The sequence below is a fragment of the Pteropus alecto genome, unplaced genomic scaffold, assembly GCF_000325575.1.
Source record: "Pteropus alecto unplaced genomic scaffold, ASM32557v1 scaffold45, whole genome shotgun sequence".
NCBI classification, from domain to species: Eukaryota; Metazoa; Chordata; class Mammalia; order Chiroptera; family Pteropodidae; genus Pteropus; species Pteropus alecto.
In genome coordinates, this window is record NW_006442491.1 from 21914159 (window position 1) to 21920041 (window position 5883).

General features: G+C 41.2%; 1 protein-coding gene across 5 annotated transcripts in view; it reads left to right on the forward strand.

The window, feature by feature from the left end:
- PHF20 (PHD finger protein 20) overlaps window positions 1-5883 on the forward strand; it is a 105607-nt gene that overhangs the window by 73688 nt on the left and 26036 nt on the right. The gene's annotated exons all lie outside the window — the stretch shown is intronic.

Consider the following 5883-nt stretch of genomic DNA (forward strand, 5'->3'; position numbering starts at 1 on the left):
ACTACAATGGTGTTAGTAAGGGTTACCTTAAAATCTCATGTTCATGTTTTATTACAGAGAAGCTTTTTCGAGATTTCTTCTGAAACTTAACAGAAATTGAAAAAATTATGTTTCTGGGAAATTGCAGAAGAATTGAGTTTCTAATAAATTCTACCAACTTCGCAGCTTCTTTTTATTTGAAATTGTAACATTATATATTTTTGGCTTATAGCTTCTTCATTAAAATACATAGGTATGAAATGGCACATGGAACTCTGGGACATCTGACAGCATGTATAAAATCAACTTTGAGGACAGTAGGGCAGGGCCATGCAAACTAAAGTGATTTCTTACCCTGTGTGTAAAACCAGTACACAGGAGGTTGCTATTACAATTAAGAAACCTGGATGTTTGATTATTTACTTTTATGCTCTGCCCTTGGATCTCATACTAATATATAGTAAGTCCTCACTTAGTGTTGTCAATAGATTCTCTGACATTAAACGAAATAGTGTATAATGAAGCCAGTTTTACCATAGGCTAATTGATCTAAACAAGAGTTAAGTACTGCTTCTGTCACTAACCGTCAGTTATTACCATCTGTGAATGGGGCGAGGTCAGTAGACAGACATGTTCAACCTTCATCATGCTGCTGAGTATTAATGAGAGCAAACAAAGCAGGGAATAAAGAAGTTTCCACAGGCCCCAGCGCTACAGAAAGCAACTCTCTGTTCCTAGCATACCCTCTCACTTTTCTCCCATCAAAGCCTCTGTCAATTTCCTCATGGTTTTGCTGGTACTTGACTAATCTGATTATTAAATTTCTTAAGATTTGAAGGACTAAAACCAGCTTAATAGCTCACCTGTTCTTTCGACATATCTAGGTTTCACCTCAGACTTCTAAGAAAGCCCTTATTTTTAGGACTAGAATTTCAGACATTTGAGTCTGAAATTCAGTTGGGGAGATATTTCAAGGTGAGACTCTGACAGTTGGTTCACCGGCCGTGTGAACTTGACATTATGTTTCAGTGGAAGACAGAATATTATAGAATTTGTGTTAGTTGGGGATAATTACTGTAAAAAGTACTTCCTTTATGCTGAGTCCTCTGATTATGGCAAATAGAAACTTGAGTTCTAATGGAGATTCCTGGAACTTCTAGTCCATCCATCAGGACCAGAAAAAGCTCTCCGGAGATTTTTTTTTTTTTGGTTCCTTCAATTTTCCTGCCAGTAACATTGAGCGGGAGAAGCAGTTCCGGTCTTAGAGGCCTTTGACCAAATATTAGTAGCAGACTTGCTTCTGTCTGTCTGTGATCTGAGCTCTTCACAGATCTGATTTCCTCATTTCTAAAGTGATGATATAGGATGAGATACGAACGAGACAAGCCCCTTTCCTGTAGGTAGAAAAGCACGTAAACAGATACAGTGAAAAGGGCTAAGTCCTTATATTAGGGACATATAAAGTTCTGTGGGAACAGATTCAGATTTTGCTTGTAGAGCAGGGGTGGGATGTTGAGAGAAGGTGACATTTGAGTTAGGCCTTAAAGGGTGAGGATAGGACCAGAATGCAGGGGAATAGGAAAGGCACTTCTGTGCTGGAAACAAGCAGAGCAAAGGTTTGCAGGTATTGAGGGCAACAGACTGTCATAATTGCTTGTCCGTAAGGTGTTCTTCTCATTCTGGCCTTCACATATTTCCTATTCCCTCGCCAGGCCTGTAGTCCCATAAGTGAATTTGGAAGGTCAGTTTAGATTTGCTTTTCCAAATGAGGTTTCTCACAATACCAGAATCCATTTAATAAATTCTCTTCAGGGGCAAGTTCAGGCTTCCTTGGTATGTGGGTGTTTTTCTGCATAGGCGAGTTCAGTCCTGAGTAGAGATTTGGCCCAGAAAGAATATTCTAGGATCAAAGGGACCCTCATCTGTGCTTATTACCTATTGTTATGTCCATTTGGTTCATATTCTAGCTCTGGATAAACCTTGGCTTTAGGCCAAAATGAGCTTTAGAGCACTGGAGTGGGCACTTTTTTGTTGCCGTCTGCACCTTTCTTGTGGTAGTAGATTGGCCTTTCTCACGGGAATGTGCTCTCTTTCGTAAATGGGAGGACAGCCATATGAGCTTAATTAGAATATAGGTTATGATGTCAAAGTAGCTGACTTAAAGAAGACAGAGATTTATTTCTCAGATCAGACTGTAAGCTCTTCACTTAAAGTCACAGAACCTGTCAGCTGTGGCTCTATGAAGTTGTCCAAGGGCCAGCCTTCTCCTTCATTGTTCCACCAGGCCTAAGGTGTTGCTTTCTTCTGCATGGTCCAGAATTGCTCACCGCCTTGTCTGTCTTTCAGCTGCTAGGAAGGGAAAGGGAGGGCATGCCCTTTTCTTTTAAGGGCACAACCCAGAAGTAATACACATCACTTCTGTTCATGCCCTGAACATCTGTACCTGGGTATACCTTGGTCAGGGGAAGCTGGAAAATATACTCTATTCCTGCGCAAGAAGTGGAGAAATGGGTATTGGCTAATGCATAACAGTCCCTGCCATATGAGCTAAGGCAGAAAATTGCAGGGCTTGAGAGAGAAATTTATTGGAGGGCCCTTTTGGGTTGATGTCTGGGTGGGGTCCATGGTAGGGGACTGATGGCAGATGAGACTGGGAAGGTAAACATAGTGAAATGATGGTGTTAGGCTATGAGCATCAGTTTTTCTGATAAACAGTGAGACTCCCATCAAGAACATACCTTCTCTTCCCTGCCCTTGAGCTCCTCTTCTCTCTTGCTGGTCACAGCTTATCCCAGCTGTGTGGCCATGCTCTGGGGTATACACGTAGTTCTCCCATAAATGAGGGTGATGTTATTTCCTCTTCTGGAAGCAGCAGTCTGATGTCGTATGTGTTCATAACTCGGTGACGATCTGATGGAGAATTAGGGAGCAGGCTATACAGAGGGAGCAAGAAGGGCTCTGATATGTCTCCTGATGGATGCCTGTAGCCTGAGAAGAGGGCAAGTGCAGGAGGGAAGAGCCTCCTCTTTGATCCAGAGCCCTGGCAGGAAGTTGCTCGTTGTCCAGCTGAGTCTGGGCATTCAGGAAGAAGCTCTACAGCCAGGTACCTATTCTGTGGGTCACAAAACAGTTGTTCAGGCTGTCTGCGGAGACCGATGACAGCAGACCAGGACCACTGTGGGCAGAGAGTATCGCAAGTGAGATAACAGCTAACATTTGAATACTTGCCATGTGCTGAGCACTGTTCCAAGTTCTTTACTTGTATTGTCTTATTTAATCCTCAAAACAAACCCTATGAAGTGGGTACTATTGTTTCCATTTTATTGGAAACTGAGGTGCAAATGAGATGGATTAATCTGAAGCTATCTCTACACATCTAGCAGATGGTAGAGCCAAGATTTGAATCTAGTTGCAGAGCCCATACTCTCACCTTTAGGCTCTGCTGTATTTTAGGACTCCAGAGAAGGATGCTCTACTTTGGGCCTTGGGATGGGAAATAGTAGTACCTCTCTACAGGAGACTTCCTGTCCACATGTGCAGTCTGAATGAGCTTTCTCTGTTGTCACCTGTCGGTCCCTGTTCCTTAGGGTCTCACTTGGGTTAGTTGAATCCCTGCTGAGCAATTCTCCCTGTGAGTTCTGCCTTCTAAGGCCACATATGACTTCACAGCCTTCAGCCAGAAGCCAAGGTGAACTTCTGAGGGCTTCTTTCTTCCCTGTTCATAGAACATGGGCTTCTATAGAACAACTCCTAGAATATCTCTTCTTTTTATCCTCATTGTTTACTCCTTTAATTGAAGCTTCAGGAGGGGGCTCTTTAAAGCTTAATGTGACCATATTTCCGACCAGCTGCAATTCTTGGGATTCTTCTAGTTAGAAGTAACAGGAAACTCAATTTGAATTGACTCTGCAACAAAGGGAATGTGTTGGCTCACGTAATAGGGAAGTCCATGGGTACTGCTCCAGGACTGTTGGTTGAGGACCCAGTGTCTTACCATTTTCACTGCTGTTTTCAGGTTAAATACCCTTGTCATAAGATGGTAGCCAGTATCATTTAAGGCTTCATGCTGCTACATTCAAATCTAACGCGAGTAAGAGCATACCCTTTCTATATACGTTGGACCAGAGTCCTAAGTTTGGGTTGGATTAGTTCACTTCTGTTCCTGCCTTATGAACCAGTTGGCCCAGGCTCAGATTGTCTTAAGTCTATCACTGGGACAAGGGGCACGGGATTATTCTTGTTGGTTTACTGAGTGTGGCATCACTGCTGTCCAAACCCTTTAGATGCTGCACAGTGAGGCAGGGGTTGGAAAGTGCGACATTCTGGGAGATATCCACAATGTCTACTATACCAGCAAGTACAAAGCGAAAGGAGAAACCTGCACATCCAGGGAAGAGGTGGCCGCTGTGTTGAGCTATAGAGCAGATCCATGCCCTGTGCTCGTTTCCTACTACAGGGCCCAGGACTTGGAGGCCCAAGTCCTCTAGTAGGTCTGAGTTCACCTTTTCTGTACACAATATATGTTATCTTGCAGATTCTCTGAATTTCACTTCCTGTTCTATAAAGTGGTAGTAATGTTAAGATAAAGCTGTATTTTACGCAAGTTTACAAGTTTGAAGTTGTGTGATATAAAAAATTTTATGTAGAAAATTTGAATTAATGCAAATCCCATGAAATTGAGAAAATTCATCAACTGCATGATCTCAAAGCTGGTAGGCCAATGACAGTGTGTTCATTGTACCTTAAATTTATGAGAATATTATTAGTCATGAATTATGTGAATTCAAATAATGTGGAGTTTTTAGGAATCCCTTGTATGGAATGAACTCCCCCTTCCTTCTCCTGCTGCCTGTTGGGTTCCCTAAAGGATGTGATGCTGTTTTATAAAATGTGAAGTGCAAAAAAGATTGTTCTTAAGAGAAGCCCAAAATAACTCCCACACTTAGGTGCTAATTGGGTATGCCTGGCTTTTGGCAATTTATATCCTACATCTTGATCTGTCTTATCTCAAGAATCCCAGGACCTAAATGATACCTCTTTTTCAACCAGTTCTACTGAGTTAATGCTGTTCACATTTCACTAAGCTAATGGGTATAGTTACTTTAGTTCGGAGGTCATTAAGACCTGAATTTACATATTAAAAACGAATGGGCAACAGTTTCTATATATGTGTGGGTGAAGGTCCATCAATTCACATTCGTTTTTTACTCATATCCTTTCAGTAGCCCCCTAAGTAATCATAGTAAAGGCCAACTTCCTTATAAGGCCCTACGCGATCTGCCTCTAGCCCACACCATCTTCCTTCCTTCAACCTAATTCTAATTTCAATTCCAGTGGAGACATATGGGCCTTCTTGCTATTTACTGATTTCAAATTCCAGTCGTTCATTGTTAATATATAGGAAAGCAATGGACTTTCGTATGTTAATTTTATATCTTGCAACCTTGCTATAGTCACTGTTCCAGTTTTTGTTTTTGTTATTTCTTTGGGATTTTCTACAATCATGTCTCTGCAAACAGTTTTATTACTTCCCTTTCTGATCTGTATTTTATTTCCTTACCTTATTGTACTAGCTAAGATGTCTAGTGTGATATCAAATTGAAATGTTGAGTAGGGACAAAAAGTTTGCATGGGAGTATCAATAACTTGAATTTTGCTATGAATAATAGCAGAAAATGAAGTTATAGTATTTGGAAGGTTTGAATTGGTCATTTTTTAAAGCATAATTTTACGTTTTGTGAATTGTATCATTGTAAAAGAAAACAAAAAGGAAATCAAACAGAATCCTCACACCCAGGTCTCACCTTAAGCCAATTAAAGCAGAATCTTTGTGGGTGGAACGTGGGTATTCACTTTTTAAAAATCTCCCCCAGTGATTGCAGTATGTAATATGCCAGTGTGGAA